Raw genomic sequence first — 16263 nt, forward strand, 5'->3', positions numbered from 1 at the left:
CTTATGATAGCATTCTATGATATGAAAAGTGATCATAGCAGATACTGACTCTAAGGAGAATAATGTTGGAAAAAGAGTAACCAAAAAACTTGCAGCCAGGAGGGTAGCAGTGCTTTGAGAGCTAGGATAGTAATTTATGATAGGGATCACATCATGAGATAAGATTTCATGCTTGAGGGTTTGAATCAAATGATTTTGAGGATGTAAAAAGCGATAGGTCAAGGGAGATGGGTGATGAGAAGGAGGAGGATACCAGGGTTTCTAAAAAAATGAGATGTAGGGGAAACTTGATTGTGGGGTACTTTGTGAGGAAGTACCACTATGTAGTGTAAACACTTAATTTGATATAGGATTGTTAGGGATCTGCCAAGGTTACTAAGAACGTCAAGGCCTTTTCCCCAAAATTCCATAGGACTGACTCAAACAGGCATGCAAGGATTGCCCCAGCATCACACGTGAGTCTCAGAGAGATCAGTATTGGAACGATGTTGGATGATCCACAAGAAAACAAGATTACGCAAGTGCATCATGTTTTATCGAAAGATCAAAACATTTTTGAAATATGCAAGGATAATATCAACTGACTCTTAATCAGTGAAAGACTGTGATCGAAACTAGCCTCCTTAGGTGCTCTAGTCAAAACACATCATGATATGAAATGATCATGGCAATCTTGAGGAGAAAACAACAAAAGGTACATGGAAACAATCAACCAAAAGGAGAAAAATAAAAAAGATTCTACAAAGTGAAAAAGGAAACATTTTCCAAAGAGATCAACTGATGAGCTACTAATGGGTTGCAAACAAGACCTGGATAGTATGCACAAGTGAAACTAGTTAAGGACATGGGAACTCGAGATTGGATAACAAAACATAGTAGGTATATGCGTTACGGGGGAAAGCTCAGGATGGGGAGATAGCATTTTTAGAATACATGGTTTTGTTGAGGTGGGTTTATGTAAAGTGCAATTTATGTACATGGGTCCAGATACTGCTATATTCATATAGGTACGATATATGGGAGACAAGGGTTAGTGCAGGGGGGTATGAGACACATGTTTAGATGGGTAGTATATGCTACATATGGTAAGGATAAAAGGCATGTGATAGGGTAGATCTAGGAGAGTACAATGGTAGGTTACATCAAGTATGGTACATAGGATGCTATAAATGAGACGGGATGTTACACAGTGTGAAGTGCTAGAGGATGATATTTGCGAAGTATGGAAAATAATGAGAGGGAACACCTTGGAAAAGTGGGTGGGAGGAGTGGTAGGATATGGAGGGGCGGTAAATTGGGTGTGTCGATAATAGATAATGGAAGAGCTATAGTACATCGGGTGCCTATTTGCTAGGTTTTCACCAGGGACCTATCCAAGGTGCTTGAATTGCCAAGTTTTCACCATTGGACACTTGATTTTATGCCTTTTTCCTTTCCTTGATTTGCGAATTTTATCCTTAGGCATAGAATTTCTTGAGGTGAATAATGTTTGTAGGATCATTTAGGACTTCACCTTTAAGGGTAGATAATTAGTAGGCTCTTGAGCTGAAGGATTTCGTGACCGCATAAGGACCAAGCTAGGTGGGCTCGAACTTGTCCTTCTTTTCTCTGTTGGCTTGAACCTTCATATTCTCTTTAAGGACCATGTGACCTTCCTAAAAACTGTGCAGATGGAATTTCTTGTTGAAATTTCACTTAAGGCAACTTTGATAAACCATGAGATGGTTGTAAGCTTGTTGCCTTCTTTCATCAAGTACATCGAGTTGAGTAAGTCGAGCCACTCTATATTCCTCATCAGATATTTGTCCTTGGAGAGAAATGCAGAGTGATGGGAGTTCAATCTCAATAGGAAAGACTGCTTCAACACCATAGACCAAGGAGTATGGAGTTGTACCAGTGGCTGTACGAAATTAAGTGCGGTATGCCCATAGGGCTGGATTAATTTGCAAATGCCAATAATGGGCGGAGTCATTGACAGTTCTTTCTTGAGGATTTTGCAAGTCCTATGCTGGAGTTCGGATTAAATTAGCATGTTGTTGACAAGGTAAACATTGTTTCACAAATTCACATGCATCCTCTTCTAGAGTAGGCCAATAATATCTAGCTCGAAGGATCTACTTTGCTAGCACCATCCCACTCATGTGAGGACCACAAAGTCTAGCATGTACCTCTTTGAGAGCCATTGCAGCCTTATTTTGATCTAAGCATCGAGTGAGAGTATCATGATAACCACGACGATATAGGGTTTGGGTGATGATAGTGTAACGAGAAGCTCTACGAATAAGGTTTTGGCACTGGGTTTGTGTGAGGTGAGGAGATATGATACCATTTAGTAGGTAAGCATGAATTTTGTGGTACCATGGAGATTGGGGACCAACCAGATACATACCCATGTTGATTCGTCATTCTCATATGCGAGTTCATGCAGCTGCTCAACTAAGAATTCATATTGCATAGCTTCGCGCAACATTTCTAATAGGGAACCAATAGTGGCCATAGCATCAGCTACCTTATTCTGGAGTCAAGGTATCTATATGAACTAGATTTGAGTGAAATGCTCCTTCAGTCGATCAACCAGGTCTTTGTAAGGTAGTAGCTTGTCGTCCTTGGTTTGATATTCATTCAATGCTTGCTTGATGATAAGACAAGAGTCACCATAGAACTGAAGCTCTGTGATATTCCATTCAATGGTGATCTTGAGTCCTGCTACAAGAGCATCATACTCTGCAATGTTATTGGTACACCAAAATTGTAGTTTGAAAGATTTAGAGATATAATCACCTTGAGGTGTAACCAAGAGTATGCTCATGCTGAAGCCATGAGAGGTATAGGAGTTGTCAAAATATAGCTTCTAGAGTGATGGTGTTTCTATCAAACAGAGGTGTTCGTTGAGAAATTCCATGATAAGTGGGTGATCTACAATTAAGGGTGCATCAGCCAAGTGATCTACAATAGCTTGACCTTTGATGACCTTTCTATCAATATATTGAATGTCAAACTCACTGAGAAGCATAACCAATTTTGCCAAGTGTCCAGTGAGTACTGTGCAAGAGAGCATATATTTCAATGGGTCAATCTTTGATATTAGTTTCACAGTATGACTCAACATGTAATGACATAGCTTCTAGGTGGAAAATACAATTGCTAAGCATGCCTTCTCCATTGGCATGTAGTTAAGCTCATAGCCCACTAATGTTCGGCTGATGTAATAAATAGCTCTTTCCTTTCCTACATCATCAAGCTATGCTAGAAGAGCACCTAATGTTGTGGGAGTAGCTATGATGTATAGGATGAGTAGGTGCCCTATAATAGGAGGAACCAAAATAGGTGGATTAGCTAAGTATTTCTTGATGAGCTCAAAATTGCACTGGCAAGCTGAGTCCCATTTGAAATTTTGATCTTTCTTAAGCAAGTGAGTGAAGGGTTGACACTTATCAACAAGCTAAGAAATAAATCGTTGGACTGATTGGAGCTTTCCTTGCAAAGAATGAAGGTGCCAGAGTGTCTTAGGGGGAGCCATATCCATGATGGCTTTGACCTTCTTAGGGTCAATCTCAATACTGTGCTATGACACAATGAAGCCGAGGAGCTTTCCTGAAGTAACACCTAAGAGACACTTAATTGGATTTAGCATGAGACAATATTCTGCTAGTTGGTTAAACACTTCCTCAAGGTGAGATAAGTGATCTAGAGCATTGAGAGATTTGACTAGAATATCATCTATGTAATCCTGAAGTATCTTATGTATTAGGTCATGGAAGATGACCATCATTGCATGTTGATAGGTTGCCCTAGCATTCTTTAACCCAAATGGCATCATATTGTAATAGAATGTGCCCCAAGGTGTAGCAAATGTTGTTTTATGCTAATCTTCCTCTGCTATACAAATTTGATTATATCTAGAGAAACCATCCATTAGTGACAAGAGTTCATGACCTACAGTGAGATCCACAATCATGTCGATATTTGGAAATGGAAAGTCATCCTTTGGACAGGCTTTATTAAGATCCCTAAAATCAGTGCAAATCTTGATATCACCAGAGGGCTTGGTAACACGTACCATGTTAGAAATCGATTTAGAATAATCTATTGGGCGAATGATTTTGACCTCCAACAGCTTCTCTAGCTCTTCTTTGACTAATAAAGCCACCTTGGGGTGCATTTTTTAAAGTTTCTATTTGATAGGTTTGGCCCCTGGATCCACTGCCAGATGGTGTACAACTAGTTTGGGGTCCAACCCTGACATATCCTGATATGACCATGAAAAGTGGCCTATATTTTCACAGAGGACTTCAAGAAGAAGCTTTGCCTATTCAGAGGGTAAAGAGGCTGCAATGTATGTGATATGTGGTATCTCTGTCAGACTGATATTTATGGGCCGAGTTTCTTCTATCAAAACTGAAGATATAGGAGGTCGATGCTCTTGTGGGGGGAGGATGAAATCTCCATCCTCAGGTGCCTCTAAGAGGTTTTCACTATTGGATACATCCTTTATTTTTATTTCATTTTTTGAGTCACCCAATGGCCCTCCAGAGGAGTTTTCACCATGGGATATTTTTCTTTTATATTTCTGCTTTTTTGTTTCTTTTGGAATTTTATTTTTGTGACTAGAGATTTCCTCCTCCCTAAAGTAACCTGTTGGATCCATCTTGTAGACATATGTCAATTGTGGAGGTGGTTGTTTATGTGGTAGAGAACTCATCAACATGAATGACACTTGGTTGGTCCCAATCTATGAGTTTGGGGTGAGCGAGGGGGAGGTCTATGAGGTTCAAGGATAACTAGCAGAGCATAGAGGCTCTAAGGATTATTTTTTCAAGGAAAATATCTTCGTAAGCTTTCTTTTCAACTTCATTAGGGATATCTTCAACCTCAACAAGAGTGTTTTGGATGTTCATAAAGGTGTGGCCTTCCGTTTTAGTGCCCCCAGTTGTGAGGAGTCCATAGCCCAAGCCTTTGGTTTTCTACCCTTGGTGTGCTTCTATAGGCTATCTCATACCTGATTCCTGGCTGCCTAAACCACCTCCTTGATAATCCCATTGCTTTGTGGCCAAGCGATGTGACCAGGTATATTTTTGTTTAAAGTGATCAAGAAGTGCTTCATTTTTAGGAGGTGGCTCCTTGTATATCCATGTGTTAATGTCTTGTGTTTTTTTTTCTCCATCAAGGATACCTTTGGTGACAAATGTGGTAGGGCCCAACTGGTGAAGTTGAGAGGTGGTTTCTGGGATAGGCCCTTGATGTATTGAGTTTCATTGAGTATGTGGGTCAAGTGGTAGAGTGCCAACAACAAAAGAATCTATGAGACTATAATTGCCACAACCTTGGTAGTTGATGTTAACTATGGAGAGAGTGGAGGCTAAAATGGTGTCTGGATCATGGCAGGTGCCAAAGAAGTTGGCCATGGTGATGCCAATTTTGATCCCAAGATAGTGATATGAAGCTTCAACCAAATTGCAATAAGCAAAGGGTTTAGGATCTACATGGATGGTTATCTCAGTGCTATTGTGTGGAAATTTGACGCATTGATGATATGTGGATGGAATGGCCTTCATGGCATGAATCCATGGGCAATCAAGGAGGATGTTATATGGGAGATTAAGATCAACTACATGAAAAAGTGTTTCTTGAGTGGCTAGGCTGACTCTGATGGGGAGCAATATGGTTCCTTCAGTTGTACACTCCAAATTGTCATATGCCTTGATAGTGATCACCTCATTGATGATATCTGCTTTAGTATATCCATCCTGCTTGATGAACTTTAAAGTACATAGGTTTAGAGCCGATCCATTATCTATCATGACATGCTTAACTACAAAGTCAGAAACCATAATAGGGATGTGAAGTGGGAGGATGTGATCAGGTTCAACTACTTGTTCATAAGAGATCCAGGATGGAGATATGGGTCGGCATGTTTCAAAGGTGTTCTAGGATGTTATACTGTGGCCCTAGTGAAGGTGATTCTGATTGATATGCTCAAGATGGAGGTGGTCATGCTGATGGTGGTCTAACTTGTGTTGATACAAATGGACCAGCTATATTGAGTCGTGTCCAATGGGTAGCGACTGCACACTAAGTGTCTGGGCCTTTGATATTGATGACATTGATAGATGGTTCAACTTGGGATATGCAACCAATTAAGCTACCATAGTCTAAATACACTGAGGTATAATTTTGAGATGTGTCTCAGTTGTCACCTTGTTTACCCAGAGCTTTGTTAGGTTTGTTGATAGGAGGGTTTGTAGGTGCCTTTCCTGGGTTTGTGTTATGAGGAGGGAAAGCATTTTGATACATCATTAACCCTGCATTAGGTGAGGGTTGTGCCCCCACTACAATCTCCTTCCGATCAATGAGGTCCTATACATAATCCTTAAGTTGCATGCATTTAAGGGTAGTGTGCCCTTTGACACGATGGAATTTGCAATATTCATTTTCTTTGTACCAGGATGCTCTAGACTGATTGGGTTCTAAGGGTTGCATTTATGGGTATCGAACAATGTTGTCTTTGGACAATTTTTCTAAGATTGTATCAAGAGGTTCCCCCAATGGGGTATATGTTCGTGGTTGCCTCTGAACATAAGGTTTAATACCTACCACCAATGTGATAGCATTAGTTTGATTATGAGGAACTTGTATTTGCTGATGAGTTTGCACAGGTGGTTGGTGGTACGCAGGAGGTTTCTGTTGATAAGTTTGTTGTTGGAAAAATGTGGTGGGAACATTGGTAGTTGCCCCAACAATATGGACCTATCAAGTGTTAGTGGCGCCATTTGTTACTATTTTCTTATTTTTGTTCCAATACCAAGTTTTGTCATTGCTCGAACCACGGTCCTAGGTGTTTTCCTTGTACAATCGGATGACACCATCCTTGATGAGACCTTGCTCAAGGCCCATTCCTTTTTCTTTAATGTCCTTGTATGTTTGTAAATAGTCCATAACCATGTGATGAGTGAGGCTAGGGTGTGCATTGTTTATGAACATCTTGACAAGATGGCACTTAGGGATGGTGCAAGAGATCCTTGTTGTGAGGATCTGCCAGTGTTGTAAATGCTCTGTAAGGCTTTCCCCTCCTTTTTGTTTGGTGTGGACAAGGTCCACTACAAATAATTTAGTTTCAATGAGGTGGGTATACTAAGCAACAAATTCCTCAAAAATTTTTGCAAAAGTGTTAATAGTACCTTGAGGGATACAATAGAACCATTCCAAAGTTGGTCCTGCTAGGCTCTTGGGAAAGAGTTGCATGAGGAACACATCACTAAAAGCTACCTCCTAAGAATGCATATAGAATTCCTTAACATGTGTGACTAGATAACTTTTTGCCCTAAATTTGTCAAACTTGGGGATCTCAAAATGTTTAGGAAATGGAGTCAACGTGATAGTCTTATCAAAAGGATATGGGCAATCATTTTCAAATTTGAAACTCTTGGTGTCTATCCCATCTTTGAGGGATTTGAGCCCATTTTTCATTTCTTCCCATTCAGATTTTATAGGTGGAGGAGCAGGTGCCCCCAATTCAAGTGCCCCCAGTGGAGTGGATCCTATGGTTTTCTGGAACATGGGTTGTACATACTGTTGCATCTGCTGAGGTTGGTGTGGTGGATAACTATGAGGTTGCTGCCCTATGAGGTAGTTTTGTGTGGGTGCGTGGGCATACTGCTAGTGTGAAGGTTACGGCTAGAATAGTGGTAATGTAGATGATGCTTGTGCCATGCTTTGGGAATATATACCATGCCCAATATATGTAGGTTGCATGCCTACTTGGGAGTAGGACTGATTTGGAGTAGGTGCAAGGTAATTAATATGTGGCAAAGGGTTTACTATAGAGAACTACAGTGGCGATGGATTTGGGCTATTTCCTAAAGGTGGCATGGAGAAATAGTTGGTGAGGGGTGGGAGTGAATAGTTATGTGAAGCAGTGGATGATAATGTAGAAGGTGTGAACGCGACTGTAGTGCCAGGGGGAAGACTAATTATAGGTGCATGTGTCATAGCAAAATTCCAAGGTCCCAAAGGAAAAGTGGCTAAAGAGCTTTGGCTAGTTACAAAGGGGTTGATAGTAATTTTTGGTGGGATGGAGGATGAGGTATTGGACCCTAATGGTGGTATTTGAGTGGTAAATGGACTAGATGTGATATGGGGGTAAAATGAAAGGGTAGCACTACTAGGTGCAAATGGAAGATTTAGTGGAGCAAAAATGGGTGGTGGAAAAAGATGCAAATGGTATACTTGAAGTTGGTTGAGATGTAGTATGCACTAATGGTTGAGTGAGAATGGGATGAGTGTTCTGTGGAATGGGAACCGACACCTAGGTTGAGGGGATATTTGGGTCTACTGGTTCTACCTAAGGTGGTTGCCATCCAAACAAAGGGTGACTAGGATCTGCTATGTTGATAGGTGGTGGACGTCCAAACTCAAAGACACCAACATTGTCTCGTAAGAAATTTTCCATGATGGTTTCCTTGTTGCAATCTATAATGGCATTGATGATAGTAGCATGACCAGGTTGATTCATGAAAGTTTGAATATCTATGGAGGATCCTGATTCTTTTGTGATTTGTGGTGGTGGGTCTGATGATGTCATGGATACCACAGAGTACGGCTAAGTTTGAGATGTGTTACCACTAAGACTAAGATCCATGTCTTTTTTCCATGTGTGCCTACCAAAACATGTGGTGGGTGGCATGAAAGGATGCTTCTCCTAAATGTAGCAAGGGATGATATTAAGGGTGTCCAAGTGATATGGTGCTAAGTGTAAGAAGTTTGTGTGTTCCTAAAATATGAATGTGGGAAATGTGATGGTGATGCAAAAGGCGCAACCCTAACCTTTGGCTCAAGGTGATGTGGGACACCAAAAGAAACCTATTCCTAACAAAGTGTTTTGTTTTAAGGATGCTCAAGATGATGAGAGATGTGATGAAAAAATGTTTCTAAATGAGTGGGGAAAAAACACTAAGATTTTAACAATGCAGATGGAGGATTCTTCTTCAACAGCCTAAGATGAGAGGAGATGGTCTAACTTCAAATGCTTAGATGGGATAGTGCAATTCCTAAATGAGAGACTAAACCTAAAAGTGTGTAAGTGTGTGTGGAAAAAGGAAGGACCTAATGAGAATGAGTATCAGTAGAGTTGTTGATAAGGCTCGTATTAACACCACATCAAAGGGTTAGGTTTTGGATTTTGTAGTCCCATTCTGTTTGCAATGCTACTTCAGCTCCGTCTTTCTCAATTTGATCCAATTTGGCAATCCTAAGGTTGGGGGTATGCTTCTTATGCTTTGCTTCAATTTCCTTGTAGGTTGGTATTTGAGGAAGCTTACCCTTCTTAAACTTAGTCTTGGGATGGCTTGACATGAGATATTTTTGAGGATTAAAACTCACAACTGTGGGGTTCTTTTGGAGGTAGTGACTACGCTAAGTATGCCCTATGCTAGGATTGACCAAGTTTGGCAAACATTCATTCAACAAATAAAAGATCAAGCAATAGATAAGAACAACTAGATAGAAGTTTTGATTCCCAGCATGTGATACTTGTGCAAGGAGTGTGTATGTTTTATAGATGTTTCGATCAGTCAGTTCAAACACATTAACATCCTAGATGGTTGTCTTAGGCTGATAGTTGGTTTAGCTAGGGAGTCCTCAATATACCCAAGGTATGTGAGGCCCAAATCTATAGATGAAACCAAAAGGATGTCACACAGCCGAGAGGAGCGGTAACCCACTTCTCCTCTTTCACTTCTCAAGGGTATAAAGTTCCTTGAGGCTTAGCTCGAGTGAAAAAATCTTGATTTCAAGAGAGGTGTCTTTGGATTCACCTCCCAATCTTTATACTCCGTCAGAACACTGGAGTTAAGGTAATCCTAAGGGGTGATGAAATCCCCAAGCAGGCTTCCTAAAATTTAAACAAGATTTTGGATTCTAATCTTATGCACCCAAGATGGCCTCGAACGATGACAAGGGGAGAGAAGACTTGGATGATCTTGGGCTAAAAGATAGAATTCCTTTCCAACTGGCATTTAAGTTTTTTAATCTAGACCTTGCAAACACACATGTTTAGGATGAAAATGTTCAATTCCAACTTGAAGCGTTAACAAAAGTAAAATCGATCGAAGAATGAATACACCAAGAAGATTTAGGGTCAACAAAAGTAAACTCACGTGCCCGGAGGCCCACCACATCAAGTATCAATTGATTTTTTCTTTAAAGCATTCAAGATTGAGTGTGAGTTTGTTTTAAGCCCAAAACAAAGATGTGTGAAATTTGATTTCAAGCGCATGCCTAGAGGCCCTCTACGTCAATATTTGTTCAATTTTAAGGTCCAAACTTGAAGTGTGATCAATCTAATCTAGATTTGTGGACATTCACATAATCTTATAAGTTAAGATAAATCCTCAAAAAAAAACTAATTAAGTAGAATCAGGTTGGAACACTTAACACCTTTTTCAAGTGGACCCATCCCCATATATGGCGTTGATATTGCAACCAATGGATAGAATGATGGGTGGTTAGAAAAATGGTGAGTCCAAATGAAAACCACTTAATTTGATTTTTTGTTGATTTATGTTAACTTAACAAATTTTCTAAGTGTTCAAAATTAAATTAGCTTAAGTTGCATGTGGAATTGAAAGTTTGTAGTTGCTCTTTTTAAGCTCCAAAATGAAATTTTTGATTTGTGGGGTTGTTAGACATACAAGTTCATTTTTCCAATTCGTAAAGAGAAATCAAAATGACTTAGACCTGACCAACAAAAATTGATAGTGTTCCCGTAGAGAAAATACAAGAAAATGCATTCCTGCGAGGGTAGCGTTCTTGCAACGTAGGTTCACGATCCTGCTGGAGTTTTCCTTCACGGGGATGCATTCTCACAGGCCTACCAAGGTGCGAGAATGCAAGGAAAAATTGGTAAAAGATAAAATAAAAAAACCAGGGATCTCATTTTGAATAGAGTGATCCTACTAATTTGTGGTTTTTACAACTTTCTTGCGTCGCGAGAATGAAAGTCCTGTGAAAGATAAATTTATTACAATTTTAGAGACCGTTAAAAAATAAGGGTGCATTCCTGCAAGCGAGAATGATGATCCTGATTTCTCTAAGGTGCATTCCCACTGGAGGATTCATCAACAGGGATGCAGAGAAAGTTTTTTAAGTCACATGGCAGCTGTCTGGTGATAAACTATGAACTCACTATTGTGGGTTCGCATTCTCGCTAACAAATGGCCTCGTTCTCGCGTCGTGAGAATGCATTCCTGGGGTCATGAGTTTGCAAAAAAATGCTGATTTTTGAGGTCTCAAAAATGGAAAGTTATGAGATGGCCGGGAGTGCAATTTCCAAAAGTTGACCTGCATACCTGCAATAAGATTAACAAACCTAACACAAAAACCTTCAAGAAAACAAGGTTGAATTGGTTAGTAAAAAAAAAAGGTTAAAACAAGGTTAGATTGACCCAAATGTGGGGTCCCACCGAGCGTGCCAAAATGTATCACCTAGATTAGTAGAGTAACATGAACACTAACATATAAAAAGCATTCTCAATACAAAAAATAAGTAAACACTTATGATAGGACCAATTTTTTATCACCAAAAATGGAGGCAAACCAAGAATGGTAAGCTCCAAATGGTATAACACAATGATGCAATGGATTTGTCCTTGATTTTAGGAATGTATGTTCACAAGTTATGCTTCAAACTTCAAATGGATGGATGGGGTGAGTGAAACAATGTTTCAACAATGGAGTCATGAAGTGATTTTGCCATTATAATGGTATTTTGGTAGTTTATGAGCTCTCACAATAGTATTGTAACTTTACATGGAAGGTGGATGATTTTGGTGAATGAGGAGGGTTCAATTTATAGGCCAAGGGCTTGAGGGATGGAGGGCTAAGATGCAAGGAGAGATGAAAGCTTAAGGAGGGCTATGATGCACTTAAAGGGGAGAACATGGATTGTGCTTGTTTAGCACCAATAGGGAGGTGACACTTATGACAAGGAGGATGAGTGAGAGAGGATAGGATAAGGGTCAGTCAAAGGCTTGATGAGGGTGGTTGAGGATGTAAGAGTCATGAGTGAGGATGTAAGAGCCATTTATTGCTTTGTAAGAGCATTGAAGGGTTATGGTTGGGATATTTTGGAGGGAGTTGAGATTGTTGACTTTGCTTGGATTAAGAAAGTCTTAAGCTTACTTAGGGAATGTGACAAGGTTGGGGGGGGGGGGGGGGGGGGATTAGGCTTGGGTTAGGATTAGATTAAGGATGTTAGAGGGATGCAAGTGGATGACATTCATGAGGGTGGGTGAGTTAGTGGCTAAGCTAGGTTAGTATGGGTGGATGGGGTGGATTAGGCTAAATGGAGGATTTAGGATAGGTTAGGGGCTATTAGATTTGAGGACTTTATTTATTAAAGTGATTTTAATAAATTTGAGATTTGGAATTAGATAGGAAAATAGGATTTAATTGATAAATAATGGGTTGTTTGATTTATCAATTTAGGACTATAGATGATTAATTAAATTAATCAGCTAGGGGATGGCAAAGGATTAAATAAATAGGAATTTAATTAATGATGCCTTTTAGAGATAGCTAAATAGGATAACCAAAGAGGTGTAATCTAATTTAGGTGTCTACAGCTTCAAGAAAGGCTCTTCTAGTACAACAAGGTTTGGTATTGGGGCTTCTTCCTCCAACTCAATATCTTTCACTTTGGCTTCCCAATCTTCCTTTTTCTCCATCTTGTCCTTGACTTTATCTACTATGTCTTGGATTTCACTTACCAATTGTTCATGTTGTGCCAATCTTTCTCTCAAGGACTTGTTTTCTTCCTCTTACTCTTCTACCTTCTTCTCTTGTTCTTCTACCTTCTTGGCTAATTAAGCATTGGCCATGATCTTGCTAGAACCACTATATTTAGTAGGTGATAAATTTACCTTGCTTTGCACTTTCTTTTCCCACACCTTTTAATAAGGCTCTAATACCACTTGATAAGGAGAGATGGGATGAACTAATCAAAAGTCCATGCTCATGGTCTACCCATGAGACCAAAGGTATCTTCCAAGATCACCAAGTGGATCTATATGATCCCTCCTATGTAGATATTCCACAATCCTAACCCCTCCTCTATCTTGAAAAAATTTCACCTCTTTCCATCTACTAGATTCTAATTCTAGGTGGAAAACACTCTAGCTTTCCAATTGAACTAGGTCTTCCTAGGTCAATTCTTGTACACGAATTGTAGGGTCATGGAGATGATGAAAAGCCTTCCAAAACCTCTTTTTCATGGAATAAATTAATCTTTTACCTTTAACTTCCTTACCAATTTAATACTTTTCCCTTAAAAATAGGGCAAGAAGAAAGAGCCCTAATTAGCCCTCTTGTTCTTAGAAATTAGGGATTTCTTCGATATTCTTCACTAAGAAATTCAAAATGTCTTCATAGATCCCCATTCATATTATGATCACTAATTGATTTCCAAATTTTTACACCTCTACACTATTGTATTGTACCTCTGTTGAGATTGAGGTTTTTTAAGGGTTTTTAAGCGTTTATAAAGCCAATCTTCTATTTGGACCAAATAGGTTCTTTAAATGATCAATGGCACCATATACTTCTTTACAAGGGACCTTCTCTTACTCCCCTTTAACCTCCATTTTCACTCTTCTATAAATATTTAATAGCCTATTGTCTTGGACCTCTACAATGTCAAATTTCCCTACCTGGGCATGCTTTGGCTTGCCTAGGGCAAGAGCTCAAAATTTCTTCCTAGGATTTTAAGGGCCCTTCCTTTCAAAAAGAGGAGTTACATAGAGTAAACTTACTATCCCCAAGAGGAAATATTGTTTCTACAATGGGGTAGTGAGTTACATCCCTTTCAAAACCAATTACCTTGAATAGGATAGCAGACTGGAAATAAAGAAAAGAATTTACAAACAATAAAAAATGAAACAAACACACCTACTTTAGTGAGAAAAAAATGTCATAGACAAGAATATCTATAGTGCTAAAATGATTTAGCAACCAAACTAACTCTCAAAAGCTTTCATTACTCTAAAATTTGCCTTCTTATAGTCAAAAACCAATGTTCCTATATACAGTTTGTACATTTACACAACCAACCAAAAACTTTAGGGTTTTAGAACATTAAATATGTCCTCTTAGGTATTTCTCCTTCCCATTTAGGTCTTCCATTAGCCTTCTTAATGTTTGGAAGGGTTCTTGCATGGTAATAAACAACTTTTTTGTAAAATTGCAACTTTTCTTGCATAGAAACTTTTGCAATTTTTCTTGTTTTCAACTTTTAACATCTCATACTTGCTAATTTGGCCATCCCTTAGCTTTTCCTTCCTAGGGACCCTTCCCTAGGCTAGAGGCCTATATTTTAGGTTACTTATTAGTTTATGGAAAGGAATGCCTTAATTCTAAGGACATTTAATGTCTTCCTATCCCCTAGTTAATGTTTCCCAAACACACCTAGGTCCTTAGACCTTTATTCTACTTATAAAAGCTCTCATGGAGGACATCACCACAAAATTGAAAATGGTGAGGCCCTATATTTCAAGGTTCCCCTATACCACATATCAAAAATATGGTTAGGACTTAACTACTATTATATGGTTGATCGAGTAGGATAAATTCTTGAAGTATAAGGAACCATCATCAGATTCGATAAATGAATCTTTATTTTGTGAATTTGTTGAATATTCATAAAATTTTAATGAGTGGATTAGTTTAGAATTCTTTAAACAAAGGATCATACCCTTTCAATTTTTAACCAATTCATTAGCCATATAAATGTTGAATTTGTAGATCATATATCATGAGATATTGCTTGTACTAAACTGTGTTATCTATATGCACTACCAACACATGTATTTGTGGTGAACAACATAAAATTCAATACAAAGACTTATGTGCTCTTTTGACTTTTTGGTGATATCATCCCTATCTTTTTTTCTCTGTTCCTTGGATTAAATCTTGAATTTACTTTGATTGACATGCCCATTTTTTTGAATCTAAGTGAGTTATCTTCAATACTTGTTAAATAGTAATCATGTATTGATTGTTCAATACTTGTTAAATTGCTATCTGGTTGGTCTCATGTGGGGAGTTAAACTCAATAGGATTTAATATTGGATTTTAACCTAATATTTAGTTATGCATACTTCATCAAAGTGATAACAATTCATCTTAGAGGGATTTCTTGATTGTCTCTAAGGGTTACCTTAACATTGTAAATGATTGATAGAGAAATGATAAAGGCTACATTAGTTAAAGTACCAATCTATTGATTATTGTTTTGAGTTTTCAAGTTGATTGCAAAAAGGAAAAACATCCAAGTGGAAAATATTTTCAACATATCATATATATAATTACAAACTTTTACCAACTATTCAATATTTTATCAACACCCATGATCCCACAAGTTATCTGCTCAAAGCCTCTAGAGTGTGAGGTATAGACCTACCAACTTCTATCCTATAGAGACAGAATTGCAGAGGTTCACATCCTATTTGGGTTACACTTGTCAGTTGGAAAATTTTGACTACGAATTCCTAGAATTGGATCATCATTCCATATAAAACCTAGTCCATCAATTTGGGCACCAACAAGACCTATTACATTCATTAGAATGGGTTGAAAGGGGCCATAGGATAACCTATAACCCATTTCAATGCATTTCATGATAACATTGTCCCTAGGGGTCTAGGGATCTATTTCATTCATTTGAATGGGTTGAAAAGGGTCATAGGATAACCTATGACCCATTTCAATGTATTTCATGACAACATGTGTCCCTAGGGGTCCTAGGACCACTAAGGACCTATTCTATTCATTTTAATAGGTCAAGTGGGGTCATAGGATAACCTATGACTCATTGATGAATTTCATGACAACATGTATCCCTAGGGGTCCTAGGACCCCTAGGGACATTTTTCAAACTTTACATTTACCTTCATCTATACCTTGGTCAAACCTCTAGTTGACTCCAACTAGGTACCATGTGGAAAACTATAATTGATTTAGATTTTCCACCTCATCTCCATGTGGAATAAAAAAGATCCTTGCTAAAAAAATGTGGGGTGGGATAACACACACATTAAACCACCCACATACACTTGTAGAATTGACCCGCATGGAAAAAATATGAATTGCCCACAAAAAATGAACCATCGATATAAATCATCCATTTGAAATAGACGACCAAGGTTCTATAAAAAATCTTCCAATGAATGGGTAAAATACAACCGTTGATGAAGGAATCTCTAAAATCTGATA

Source organism: Cupressus sempervirens, chromosome 5, assembly GCF_028749045.1.
Source record: "Cupressus sempervirens isolate cs-2001-9-10 chromosome 5, ASM2874904v1, whole genome shotgun sequence".
NCBI classification, from domain to species: domain Eukaryota; kingdom Viridiplantae; phylum Streptophyta; class Pinopsida; order Cupressales; family Cupressaceae; genus Cupressus; species Cupressus sempervirens.